A 15,486-nucleotide genomic window follows, 5' to 3' on the forward strand; every position below is an offset into this window, starting at 1 on the left:
ACTGAAGGGTCCTGGGTTCGATTCCAGTCAAGGGCACATGCCCAGTTGCGGGCTCGATCCCCAGTAGGGGGCATGCAGGAGGCAGCTGATCAATGATTATCTCTCATCATTGATGTTTCTATCTCACTCTCCCTTCCTATCTGAAATCAATAAAAATATATTTTAAAAATAAATAATAAATAAGTAAAATTTTAAAAGTCCTACAACAAACATCTACCTCATGGTGAACAGTTGAAAGCTTGACTCCGATATGTGGAACAAGACACAGTACCCACCATCATGTCTTCTAGTCAATATTGTCCCGGGGGGTCAAGCAGTGTGGGCACAAAAAGGGAACAGCATGTGAAACTCAGTTGTGGAAGAGTGTGGTGGATCTCAATAAGAGATTCGATTTCAGAAAAGTGACTGATATGGGAAGTGGGGCTGCGGGGAGACTAGCAGGAGAGGAGACTGGAAAAGTCGGTGGGAGCCAGATTGCGAAGGCTCCTTTAACCAAGCTCAAGAAGCTGGGTTACAGCTTGGCAGGTAATGAGGGATGCATAGAAGGACTGAGCAGGAAGGTGGCACAATCTGCTTTCTATTCATGAAGATAAGGAGTGGGTTAGAATCGGGAGAGCCTCATGGCAGGAAATCCTATTTGGATACAGTAGGGAAAGTTTAAGGTAAAGGATTAGGATGGTCTGTACTGAAGCTTCAGGTGAAAACAGAAATGAAAGGCTGATTTGGATCGGGAAGGGTGATGCCAAGAGTGTAAGTTAAGGTGCTAGAGGAAATTAACTCAAAGTTTTATTCACTAGAGAAGTCAGATAGATAGCAGCACTTGACCATCTGTGTGCCTTTGGGCAGGTGTATTTTCACTGTGCAACAGGGTCCACTTCTACCAAGTCAGGTTGAGAACGTTGACCTTGCAACATTTGTATTTGGGTAAAAGAGCACCTGCACATGAAGAAGGCTGTGCCTAGCACGTGTTGGCATCCTCACAAGGGAAATGCCCAGGACTCATCCTTGCACTTCAACATCTCTTTTCTTCTTCTTCTTTTTAGCCCACACTCATGTCTTGGGTGAACCCATCCAGTCTCATAGCTTTAAATACAACTTATATCCCTGGCCTGGGCTTCTACCATAAAATCAATAGCTGTATATCCATCTGACTACTTACTGTCTCCACTGGAATGTACAATAGGCATCTCAAACTCAAACATGTTCAAAACCGAGTGCCTGATTTTACCTCCAAACTCCAGTTTTCCTGAAGTCCTCACAATCCCCTTGCTTCTAGTTTCTCAGGCAAAAACCTTGAAGTCATGCCTCATTTCTCCCTCACTCTCCCAATCTACACCCAATCTGTGAGCAAATCTTACTGACTACACCTTTAAAATATATACAGAACCTAGTCACTTCTCTCTGCTACCACCATGGACCTAGCACCACCACCACTGGCTTGGATTGTCGCACTCACCCCCTACCTCTTCTCCCTGCGTCTACGTTACCCACTCCAGTGTGTCTCAGCAGCAGCCAGATGGTGATTCCAGATGCAAGTCAGAGACTGTCCTCCTCCCCCTCGGCACCCCAGCGCACCCAGAGCTGGGGCCTGTGGGGCGCGGCTACAGTGTTTTGGCCAGGTTCAAGCCTTGGACTAATGAAAGGACAGGGTCCTCTCATTGCCACGTGCAAGTCCCAGCTGGAGGGCAGGGCCCTCCCAGCACAATCATAGCCAACGGCTGTGGTTGTGAGCTTGAACCTATGGTCCAAACACGTGGCCCCATGTGCCTTGTGATAGAGTTCAGGTGCATGTAGTTGAGTGAGGTTGAGACTCACGAGAATGCTGTAAACAATGTGATCACGCCCCTACTTTGCCTCATGACATCTGCTATAAAATAAAGACATGGCTTGTGGGTGCTGTCGTTGTCTCCTCATCAGGGAGGCAGCGTCCCACCGAGACCCAGCTATTATTCTCTTGTCTGTCTTTTCTTAATCCTTTCACCCCCCCCCCCCACTTGGGATCACCCTTGGTCGTGCTGGCGTGGCACAGGGGCCAAAGGCTTTACTATGACCTGCAAGCCCTGCTGTGATCAGGCTCTCCACTGACACCCTCCGACTCTCATCTCCTCCCCTCTGTCACACCACCCGTCACGCTGGCCTCCTATTCACCACACATGGCAGGAGTGTGTTTGTCCCAGGATATCTGTGCTTGCTGTTCTTTGTTTCCTCCAGTGACTTTCCCTACTTTGTTTTTATGTGTTCACTCAAAGAGAAAAAGATATGTTGAGTGCCTACTATGTGCCAGTTTTAAACAGGGTGTTCAGGATAGGTCTTATGGGAAGGTGATGTTCAAGCAAAGACCTAGAGCAGTGGTTCTCAACCTTCCTAATGCCGAGACCCTTTAATACAGTTCCTCATGTTGTGGTGACCCCCAACCATAAAATTATTTTCGTTGCTACTTCATAACTCATTTTGCTACTGTTATGAATCGTAATGTAAATATCTGATATGCAGGATGTATTTTCATTGTTACAAATTGAACATAAAGCAATGTGATTAATCACAAAAACAATATGTAATTATCTATGTGTTTTCCGATGGTCTTAGGCGACTCCTGTGAAAGGGTCCTTCAACCCCCAAAGGGGTCGCGACCCACAGGTTGAGAACCGCTGACCTAGAGGGTGAGATTTTGCCCTGTAGTCTTCCAGGAGAAGCATGTTCCATAACCCAGCGCCCACCCCCACCCTGGCCGACTCCTGCTTAGGTCTGCTGGACAGAAGTGGGCTGTGTGGACACCCCTCAGTCTAAAGAAGCCAGGACTACAGAGAACAGGAGCGTCATGATTGCGTGACATAAGCCATCACCTGGGCCTGGCACATTGTTGTTGCAAACAAAAGCAAGGTTTTATTAGCATAGAAGGAGAGGGTAATGGAGCGTGGATAATGGTCTGCCTTAGGGTTATCAAATGAAGAGTTTAGTATGGTGTCTGGCATATGGCAAGCAGTAAATGTGTTTACTATTATTTTACCTAATTTATGAATACAACGTGATTATAATCTGGCTATGGAAGCGAAAACATGGGTTTTGTCTTACTTATGGCAGCAATTATGATTGATTCACTGTGATATTTGCATTGTGTGTTTATAACCTCACAATGCCTTCCAGGGCTCATCAGCTCGCCAGCCCGTGGCCACCAGTGGTGTCACATAACACAGCCATAGCCCTAGTTTTAGGAGATCCTGCCCCACCTGCTTATTGGGTATCTCATCCTTCTGCAAAGGGCCTCCAGGTGTGTCCCGTGGTCCCTGGGTTGAAGGTGGAGTCCAATATGTTTTAAAACAAGCCAGCAGCCACCAGGCACCAAGGCCCCCCTCTCTCAATATGCCTGGTGGCCTGTAACAGGAGGGAAGGTGCTGGGCAAAGCCTCTGTGCCAGTCCAGGTCCTGCAAGAAGCAGACGCCAAGGTAGGCTTCCAGGTGGGAGAGAGAGAAGCAGCCAGGGGAACCTTCAGCCCTGTATGCAGGGCTAGTGCCTGTGGAAGGAGTGAGGGAAGGACAGAGGACGGGGTAGGATGCCTGGGACCACTCAGCAGGTTCACTTCCCTTGGACGCTGAGGCGCTGGAACTCGGGCAAACACTGTGCGGCCTCCTCTTCCCCGGGATGAGGTTTCCTGGAGGTGCTTCAACTCCTCAAGCCAACATCTTTCCTCTTGCCCAGACCCTCCACTTGGCAGACAGGCCAGACCTGCCTGAAGAGAACACAGTTAGGTCTCAAGCTAGGAAGCTAGCTGCCTATGACTGAAGATGTAGGAATATTGAGAATGAGTAAAAATGGAATTAACTGGTGTGCCTCCTTCCATTCCTCCTTAACTCCAACCTTTTCCCCTTTCCAAGTGCACTGTGGGGTCAATCCGGTCTTCCTTTTCTGCCTTTATACCTTTTGGTCTGGCATGCAATGGACTGAAAAGAAAGGGAGCTGGGGATCCTAGCAGACCTGAGTCCAAATCCCAACTTCCTCACCCCAGGCAAGCTGCCCTGCCCCCCGAGTCTTAGTTATATCATCTGTAAAATGGGGATAGTGATTAGACCTACTGCATACAAGGACCATGTGTATATTACCTGGCATATAGTTGGTGCTTAATAAATGTAATTCCTCCTTTTCTTGCTTGGTCTCGGGTACACACACACACACACACACACACACACACACACGAGACACCATGGTGTTTCCTGTCTGTCCTATGCAATAATCTTTGGATATTAACATTATTATTATGAATAATAATGGCAGTATCTCTCCCTCTCAAGTAGGACTTAAGCAGGAACTCTGCATGCCTAGTTTAATATTAGCCTTTGATCATTTTAATGTGAGACCAGACATATTGGACTTAGTATTTAAAATCTGAACAATAGCTTTCTTTTCTGCCTAACTTAAAATGCTCATGGCTACTCAGAAAATTAATCCTTCTAATCATGCTTGATTTATTTAGATTAAGTTTAATTACCATTCAACGTTACAAATTGCTTTTTACCCACCAAGGAGTGTTGTAGAATGAAGCCTATTTTCAGGTCCTCATAAGCACATCACCTGTGTGCGCTTCAGTTGAAAAGCCAATTGACTCCAGGAGATGGTGGCCCGGGTCCCCTTCCACAGCCTCACCCGTCGGCCACTGTAAATAATTAACATCTCACTGGGCCCTCAGCCCTGGGCGTTGCCTGGGGCAGGTGGAGTCCCACCAGGTTGCTAGGCTGCCATTGCCAGGTCAGGTGCAGTGTAACCGAGCAAGGACCCACAACGGAAATTAAATATCTCAGCGAAGGGCAAATGAAACCCTGTGTGATGAATTCATTCCTTCTGTGGCTGCTGAGCTGTTTGAGGGTTACAGGCTCATGTAGAACAACTGCGTGTACAATCAAAATAGAATCCCAAACACCAATGAATCACGGAAGTGTATTGGGGGAAACAATGGTTTCAGAAAAAAATAAGTGTTGCTGCCACATGCTTTCTTGCTCAGAAACAGGACATTAAAAATAGACGCAGTAAGTATGGTAAATAATATAGGTTGTGTTTTTCTGCGATAACGCCAATGCTCCAAACTTAAAAGCACAGAAAATCAGTTTGCTCTGGGTCACCTGCCCCTGTGATATTCTGTTTTCTTGAAGAGATGACAAAAAGATGTAAAATAGAAGACTTCACATTCTTCCCTGTCTACTAAAGATACATTTTTCAGCCCTTTTGAAGGGTCATATTTTAAAGAAGAATCCGCCCTCAAAAAAAAATAAACTCTAAAAAGAAAACAACAGTAAGTCAAAACTAAAATATGACCAGTGTCTGCTTTATTTCAGCCTTAATAAACAAACTAACAATTGAAATTGATAACTATTTTTCACTTTTAATGAAGTTTCTAGACTGTATGGCTCTAAATATAACAAACTTAAAAGAATAAAATGTCCATTTTCCAGAATTCTAACAACCAAAACTAGAACTTTATTATGTTCTAGTTCTGCAATCAACATTTATTATGACAACAAAGACAAATAAGCGTCTTGTGTTAAAAGTGCTGATGGAGTTGCTGACTAAGACAAAGTGTAAGCGTCTGGTGCTAAAGAGAGTAAATATTAGCAGAACCAAACGGGGATGTGTAGAAGGAATCCACACGCCCATCGACAGGAAAATGGCAAAACATGTCACAGAAAGAGCTGCTCTTCAGCTGTGTGGAGGTGTGATACAGATTTATTCATTCCGACAAGGAAAGGTATCCACCAATTATTTAGGGAAGAATCAAATTGTGCCACAATTTGTATACTCTGACCCCATATATCAAATTTGCATATGTATTTGTACAAATATGTAGATATTCATACTTCACTGTATATGTACAGAAAGGTCTAGAAGTACAGCCGTCAAAATGTCCATTATGTTTGCTTCTGAGGGATGGAATGGGAGAAGAGGGAAAGTGTGCAAAGCAAAGCGGGAACTCTAACCACTCCAGCTCCAAAGAAGATTAGCACAGGGCTAATCTTTTTAAATCTACTAACCCTTCCCTCCAGATTATTTTGAAGCATAGGGACTTTTACTTTGAATAGACCTGTTTTATTGAATATTTTGTAATAGGCCTTTATGATTTGACAGTGCTTGTGTTTATTGCTGAAAACTTAGATGCTATACTACTAATAACAAAAGCGAACCTTTCATGAGCCCTGCGGCAGTGTCAGGTGCTATTCTAAATGTTTTAAAAACATTAACTCATTTAATCCCCTCCACAGTTCTATGAGGTAGTGGGTACTGTGGTGATGAGTTTATTCTTTACCTACAATATTATGCTCCTCCATGAGTCTTATATGTTTAATACACACATATACACATACACACTTTTTTTGTTGTTAATCCAAGGATATTTTTTCCTTTTTTTTTTTTTAGAGAGAGAGAGAGTGGAAGGGAGGGCCGGGGGAGAGAGAGAGAGAGAGAAACATTGATGTAAGAGAGACACATCAATTGGTTGCCTTATATGTGCCCTGACCAGGAGCCAGGACTCTACCATTAAACTACACTGGCCAGGGCCACATACACACTTTTCATAGTGCTACTAAGTCATAACTTACATAAAAATACATTGTATTGCCGAAACCGGTTTGGCTCAGTGGATAGAGCGTCGGCTTGCGGACTGAGAGGTCCCAGGTTCGATTCCGGTCAAGGGCATGTACCTGGGTTGCGGGCACATCCCCAGTAGGAGATGTGCAGGAGGCAGCCGATCGATGTTTCTCTCTCATCGATGTTTCTAACTCTCTATCTCTCTCCCTTCCTCTCTGTAAAAAATCAATAAAATATATTAAAAAAAAATACATTGTATATATTTAACATATACAACTGGTTAAGTTTTTTGTTGTTTTTTGTTTAAAATATGTTTTCGAGAGAGAGAGAGAGAAAGTTAGAGGGATAGAGAGATAGAAACATTGATGAGAGAGAAACATTAATTGGCTGCCTCCTGCATGCCCCCTACTCACACTGGGGATTGAGCCCATAACCCAAGCATGTGCCCTGAACAGGAATCGAACTGGTGACCTCTTGGTTCATGGGTGATTGCTCAACACTGAGCCGAACTGGCCAGACAACTGGTTAAGTTTTGACATATGTATAAACACAGAAAATTATCACCAAAATCAAGAACTAAACATATCCATCACCCTACAAAGTTTCTGAATGCCCCTTTCTACTAGCTGCCTCTAGCATCTCTCCCCCAATTCTCAGGCAATCATTGTCTGCTTTCTGCTACTATAGATTGGTCTCTCTGCATTTCCTATTTTACATAAATAGAATCATATGATATTTACATATTTTTGTCTTTCACTTTTGAGATTCATCCATGTTGTGTGTATCTATAGTTCATTACTATTTATTGCTGAATAGTATTCCATTGTATGGATATACAAGGTGGGGCAAAAGTAGGTTTCCAGTTGTGGGACAAGGATTTTATATTTTGTACTATTACTTATTAATTATTGTACTATTTTTCCATATGAACCTGTGTTTGATGGATGTTTGGTTTGGTTGTTTCCAGTTTGGAGTTATTACAAATTAGTCTGCTCTGATCATTTTCTATAAAATCTTTTTATGGACATATGCTTTCGTTTCTCTTGGATAAATACCTAGGAGTAGAATGCCTGGATTAAATGGTATGCATATATTCAACTTTTAAAGATATTGCCAAGTGTGTTTAAGGTGGTGGTGCCATTTCATGTTCCCACCAGCAGTGTACGAGAGTCCCAGCTCTGCTTCTCTCCCACCAGTGCTAAAGTGTAGCCATGCTAATTAGTGTGCAGTAGTATCCCAGAGCTTCAATTTGCATTTCCCTAATGACTAATAATGTTGAAATGATTTTCCTGTGTTTATTTTCCATCCATGTGTCTTCTTTCATGAAATGTTTATTCACATATTTTGCTCAGATTATTTTTGCAGGGTTATATTTTTTATTATTATTGAGATTTGGGAGTTCTTTATATATTCTGAATATAAGTCTTTTACCAGATGCACAAAAACAGTTACTCCCCATCTGTGGTCTACCTTCTTGTTTTCTTAACAGTATCTTTTGAAAGGGCAGAGTTTTTAATTTTGATAAAGTTTAGTCCAGGGGTCCTCAAACTACGGCCTGTGGGCCACATGCAAATACAAATATTGTATTTGTTCCCGTTTTGTTTTTTTACTTCAAAATAAGATATGTGCAGTGTGCATAGAAATTTGTTCATAGTTTTTTTTTAAACTATAGTCCAGCCCTCCAATGGTCTGAGGGACAGTGAACTGGCCCCCTGTTTAAAAAGTTTGAGGACCCCTGGTTTAGTCTATCAATTTGTGGGGTGTTTTGGTGACCTATCAGGGAAATCTTTGTATAACTCAAGCTTTTCTTCTAGAAGTTTTGAAACTTTTGTCAAAAGTCAGTTTTACAGATACATATGGGTCTATTTCTGAAGTCTCCATTGTGTTCCATGGATTTATTTGCCTATCCTAATGTCAATACCACACTGTCTTGAAAACCGTCATCATAAAGTCAGATAGTATTAGACTTCCAATACTGGTATTTTTTTTTTAAGGTGTTTTGGCTAGTCTAGGCCCTTCATATGTATATTTATGTTAATTTACAGATGCAATTCTGACTTCCATAAAATTTCCATTAGGTGATTTGCTAGAAGCCCAACCTCTTTGTTATGCAGGCCCCTTGTCAATACACTAACAACAGTTTAAATGCTGTCCTGTGGCGGCTGAGGACATATGCCAACACGGGAAGTTGGGACGGCTAATACAAAAGCTCACAGTCTTTCAGCAGTGAACATGGCATGGGAGTCGCAGCAGCAGCAAGGAACCCCACAGTTAGCAGAAAGAATTGAAACTAAAGAAGTTCTTCTGATATTCTCTTAGGCATGTTCTTTAAAGGTGGTTTAATACACTTTCATTTTAAAATAAAGTACAAATAAACCCTACCATCAGTAACATCCTAGGATTTCAGTCAGATGATGAGCCTGCATACTCACAGGTGAGACTGTAGAACCAAGTGGAAAGTAAGTTTTCCCTGGAGGCAGATTCTGCTGGGACTGGGAGGAAAAGGCAACACTGGTGGGGAGACTGAGGCCCAGAGCTGACTCGTGACCATGGGATTTACCGAGTGAAGGTAGAATATGCCCACTTTGCAGATTACCCAGAGTGCCCACCGGCAGCGATTGTCTAGCAATTACCTACAAAATCTTCACATGTTGTTTTTGGCTGCCAATATGCCGCTCACAATTCAGCGTTCCCATTTCCTGCTTCAAAGTTCATCCTGTGACATTTGGTCACTATAGGAGGAAGCAATAGGAGGTAATTGTTCCGGGAGAACATCCTGCACTTCTCCTGTTTCCATAAGAGGAAGGGAACTTCTCCGCCTCTCAAGAGGGAAGAATATGAGAGGGACCTCCAGCTTCTGCCTCCCTCATTTACTGCTTCCCAAGTCCTGAGACTGACTCTTCCGCGTGGTGGCTGAGCAGGACCTCAGCAAGCTTGGCTGGGTGCCTTCTGTGTTCTCTCACCCACCGCGCCAGCACATGTGACGGGCTCTCTACCTCTGCCAGGAGAGGCTTGTTTTCAACCAACTCTGCCAGTGACTGGGCGGAAGTGATCACATCACAGCGGGTGTAGGAAGAAGCCCACTTGGCCAGAGACCCAAGCTACATTCTCCAGTTTACCTTTATCAGTAGGAAACCTGGCCTTTTGACCTTTGAATGTCTGGCTCCTGTATCTTGGTTCTAATTTCAGGAAGGGAAGATTGGTGTGTTGTGGTCTTCTACCACACCTATGTTAACATGCAGGTAGTTTGGAAAGGATACGCTGGTGGGGGAGGGATAAAAGAATAAGAGGAAAGCAAATGAAACAGCAAATGTGGTCAGGGCCGTAGCTCTGAGAAGTCCAGAGTAGAAACTCAGGATGTAAGGGTTGGGCTTTTTAGGGGGGGTCTGTTCTTGCCAGTGTGGGGCCTGCAGAGCAGCTGGGTTGACAACAGAGGCTCATGAAGAATAGGCCCCACTTAGGACACACTCTCAGACAGGCTGCAGACCCCTGCTAACCCTCCTGTAGGAAACCCTTCACCTCGCCCATTGGCAGCTCAAGGTGAGACGTAGGCAAGTCTGCATGTGGTGTGTTTGTCCCTTAAAAAGAGAATAGCCTGGTGTCATCTGTGTGTATGCAGCTTTGACTTTTCTTGTGTCCAATATTTGTGATAGAAAAGGGGGAAGGATGGGGACTAGAAGTCAGGATTTTCTAAGGTATGGTATGCATGCCAAGATGTACATTATACATTTATTTTAGCATATTAAAAATATGGTTAACTTGTTTTATAACAAATGATACCGCTTTTCCATTTACAGTGGCAATATAAAGTTTGACTCTAAAGGTAAACTTAATTGAAAAAAAAAGTTATTTTCGAGAAAATAAGAAAAATATTGCACATTGAACTTGAATATGGTAGCAATTATGAAGGTTGTCTGTGAATGATGGAAGTCTGGGATAGCTAAAAGTCATGTGGAAAGGATCACAAGACACCCAAAATATGTATTACCTTTTAGAGGTTATTAATAGCAATGTTGGCTCTTTCTAACCATGATGAAATCTAGGATTTGTGGTGAACACATATTATGTGACTCTTTTAGAGATTAATTATAATCACACAAAGTTCATCTCCAACTCAGCGTTGTTTTTTTGCTTCCAAAATGACACATTGTGAACTGAAGTCTTCAACTGCTTTAAAATGAACCAAAATTTAGGCAGTTAATGGTGGATAATCAAACAAATATAGCAAAATCTTTACAATGATATAATCTAGATATATGCGTATTCACTGTATAATTTTCAACTTATCCTTATATTTTAAAGTGTTCATAATAAAATGTTGATAGAAAAAGACACTAAAGCACCTTCCTCTATGTATTGTTTGGTTGACTTTACAGGTGAGTTTTAACGTCGGGTACAGATCAAACACAAACGTATAACCTTGGACAGAAGGCACTTTATGCTCTGACATTTCTTATCTACCAGTTTAGACAAGCTGTTTTCACCTGCCTGATGATTCAAACGTGCTCTTAGGTTAACAGGTGGGTTTTGCAATGCCCCCCGGGCAGCGGGGGGAGAGTTAGGCAAGAGCAGATGCAAACAGGCTGGCAACCTGCCTCCCTTTTCCTGAACAAAGATCAAGAACAAGGGGTCACTGTTCAATAGCCGCAGCTGTGAGGGAATGTGAGCAGCGGGCTCTGCTGTCTCATAACCTTCACAAAAATATCTCGGAGGGGAAGGACTTGCACTTTTCTTGATTTAATATCTATTGTGCTTTTCTAAAGTTGGAATGTTAAACTCTCCTTGGAAGAGCTCGGTTTGAAGAGTAGAATTTCCAGTCAAAGAAGTATGTAGAGCATGCACTACATAAACACCTCTGTTAAGCAGAAAAATAAAGATGAACTCAAATAACTTAAAAGCACGCCAGTGGCCTTATCAAACAATAAGGATTAAATTTAATCCAACTCAGGGCAATATTTAGGCATTTTTTTCCTCACTTGTGTAAAACAAACACTTAACAATGAGAAAAACAAAAGCATTCAATGTAGTGCCTGTCTCCCTAAGGGGCGGGCCTCTGCTATTCTTTCGAATGAGAATATTTATTGAGCGCATTCAACTTTATGAAAGTATCTTATTTTAATGAGATGGAAAAAATAGGCTTTTCCAGTTCTAGCAAAAAAAAAAAAAAGTGCATACCAAAGTGAATCTGGCCAAAATTAAGATTTATTTGCTCACAATTTCTGTAAAGAAATTAATGACGCATTTTAACAAAACATTTTTTAGAGGCCTTCCTTCTTATGGTGAGATGCACTTTTTCATATACATGTCATTTAGATAATTGTTTCTACTGAAGTCTACACCAAAAAATCACTACAAAATATTACCCAAAATTTGCCAACCCACTTGTCATTAATTTTCCTAAGGCCACTCTAGTTCCAAAAGAAACATAATTTTTTGTTTTGGTTTGTTTTTTGTTTTGTTTTTTAAAAAAGGTAATGTTATTTTTCCAATCAGAAATAATTTATTACACAGGAGTAAATATTGGAAAAATTACATAGACACATAGACATGGCATCTCATAGTCCTTAGTCTTTTTCTGAGAAAAAGACAGCCATTCTCTGAAAAATCCCTTTACATTCATTCATTTATTAATAATTAACTGATCATCTAGCTTTCTTAGTCCTACTTATTTTCCAAGTCTATTTCCCATTTAAAAAATTACTTAAAAAATATAAAGGACACAAATTTTAAATATGCAACTTGATAGGTAAACACCTATGAAATTGCCGCTAGATCAAGATATAAAACATTTTTAGCAGCCTTCCCTCTGATAGTTTTTTTTTTTCAATAAAATCAATTCCCACCTGAGTTAGCCAGTCAGTTTTCTGCTGAGTCAGAATGTGATCAAGAACTGGAATTTCAATGTTTATCAAATATGAGCCTTACTGAATTAAAAACAAGCATTAGGCAGGGAAATGAGTGAAAGGACATTCCTCTTGTACCAAAGTCCTCAGGTCCGAAAGAATCAAATAAGTACTTGCTGTTATTAAACATGTTACAACTTTATCACTACTCAAGAACCTAAAAATTGGTAGTTTTAAATTATAAATCTTAAGATGCAATTCTTTGGTCTGGAAACTAAATTACTTTTAGGAATCATACCACTACCAAACCTATTCATAGGGTCCCCAATATAAAGCTACATACACAATCTGAAATTTCCAGGCAGCTCTGATAAACTTCGCTTAGGTGTATATGAAGTCCTCTTGCTTGAAGTGACTCCATGGGCATCATTACCAGATACAGAAGCACTAGTACTTTCGTTTAACAGGACATTATAAGACATTTCGATAACTACTATATTAGTAATAGCAACATCCATTTTAATTATTTATTTTTTAATATATATTGTATTAATTTTTTACAGGGAGGAAGGGAGAGGGATAGGGAGTTAGAAACATCGATCAGCTGCCTCCTGCACACCTCCTACTGGGGATGTGCCTGCAACCAAGGTACATGCCCTTGACCGGAATCGACCCTGGGACCTTTCAGTCCCCAGGCCGATGCTCACTGAGCCAAACCGGTTAGGGCAGCAACATCCATTTTAAAGAGCTCATCTAAAAAATACAATGGAGTCATCTCAATCTCATTTGATGATAACTCCTTACCTCAGTTGATTCGGCCTACCTCCTCTCACAGTACACTGGCAGATTCTTTTGGCTCCTACTTCCAAAATATATCCAGAATACAATCATTTCTCATCACATCTATTGCTTCTTTCCTGGTCTAAATCGCCATCTTTCTTGCCTAGATTACTGCAAAACTGGATGCTAGAAGATAATAGAGAAATGCCTTCAAAGTCCTAAAGGAAAGTGAGTTTGAACCTAGAACTGCCGGTCCAATCAAAATGAAGCAGGGAGGCCCAGCCATTGTGGCTCAGTGGTTGAACATTAACCCATGAAACCAAAAGGTCACCAGTCCGATTCCTGGTCAGGGCACATGCCCGGGTTTCAAGCTCTATCCTCAGAAGGGGGCATGCAGGAGGCAGCGGATGGTCCTCTCATCAATGTTTCTCTCTCTCTCTATCCCTCTTGTTTCTTCACTCTCTTAAAAAAAAGAAGAAGTAGGCAGAATAAAGGCCTTATCAGACATGCAAGGGCTCAAAACTCATCTCCTGTGAACGCTTTTTGTGTGTGTTGTGGGAGGGGGAATGCTTATCAATATACTTCAGCAAACAAACAAAATCAAGAAAGAGTGGGATACAAAAGAAAAACAAAATGAAAAAGTAGTACATAGGCATGCAAAGAAAACATATCCCAGGATGATAGTGAAAAGTCACTTTGTCCATATTCAGACAAGTTGATTAAAAAACTTAAAATGATCTCAGGATTATAGTGAACAATTTTTCTTCGCTCAAAGTAAAATTTAAAAAGGCAAGAATATGCTTCAGGAATCTCAGGGTGAGAGATAAAAGCACTCTGAACAAATCTGATAGTTCAATAGAATGATAAAAAAAAGTGTTATAGTGAAGAAAGCATTTTCTTGTAAAAAAAAAAAAATAAACAATAGCAATTACTCCAGGAAAAATAAAAATCTGCCATGTCCCAATTATGAAGCAAATGACATATAGTATAATTTAGAGAAAATATGGCTATAAAGTAAAATAATCCATTTGACCTCAGCATAGAATATTCTGCTTAAATCAGCAATATATTTTAGGATATAAGATTGGATATGTAGGAAACAAAATCACCTGGTTTACCTGTGAATACTTTTGCATAATCTAGCACATAGCAGCTATTCCTTTGCAGAATTTAGAATCAATATATAAAGGAAAAACTGAAGTCAATTATAGTTCCCCAAAGTAATATATATCTATTAATATTGATTATATAAACTAATAGTACAACTTAGAGAAGTTAGGAGGTAAAGGGCAGTAATAAGTTGGAAAAAAGTATAGAGTTGGTTGCCCCAACCGGTTTGTCTCAGTGGATAGAGTGTTGGCTTGTGGACTGAAGGATCACGGGTTCCATTCCTGTCATGGGCACATGCCCGGATTGCAGGTTTGTCCCCCAGTGGGGGGCATGCAGGAGGCAGCTGATCAATGATTCTCTCTCATCATTGATGTTTCTATCTCTCTCTCCCTCTCCCTTCCCCTCTGAAATCAATAAAAATATATTTAAAAAAAAAAAAAAAAGAAAGTACGGGGTTGGTCATTTTCACAATGGTAGGGAGACAAGAGATATGTTTAAAACTGATGAATTAAGAAATAAACATTACAAAAGTTATAAAACAGAAGAACTAAAAACATAAAATGGGGAGGAGAAATGGAGATAAATTGCTTGTAATTCATAATGGATAATCAACAGATTAAATGATACATTGAGGAACAGCAGCAATAACCCGCAAGTGACAGAGGTATTATATGAAAATTTTTTTAGAAAAAGTGTACATCTGAAATTTATATCATCTTATTAACCAATGTTATCTCAATAAATTTAATTTTTTTTAAAAAAAGTGTTTGTTGCCAGGCCAGCCTGGCTCAGTGGTTGAGTGTCAACCTATGAACCAGGAAGTCAGTTTGATTCCTGGTCAGGGTACATGCCTGGGTTACAGGCTTGATCCCCAAGGGGGGGGCGGGTGCAAGAGGCAGCCAACCAATGATTCTCTTTCACTGATGTTTCTCCTTCTCCCTTCCTCTATGAAATCAATATATATATTTTTTAAAGTGATTCTTGCTGTGGCTGGTGACTTGGTTAGAGTGCTGTCCCATACACCAAAAGATAGTGGGTTTGATTCCAGGTCAGGACACATACCTACGCTGTAGGTTTGGTCCCAGGTTGAGGGTGCATACAGGAGGCAACTGATCAATGTTTCTTTCACACATAGATGTCTCTTTCTCTCTCTCTCTCTCTCTCTCTTCCCCTCCCTCCCTTT

Source organism: Myotis brandtii, unplaced genomic scaffold (genome assembly GCF_000412655.1).
Source record: "Myotis brandtii unplaced genomic scaffold, ASM41265v1 scaffold446, whole genome shotgun sequence".
Classification (NCBI taxonomy): Eukaryota; Metazoa; Chordata; class Mammalia; order Chiroptera; family Vespertilionidae; genus Myotis; species Myotis brandtii.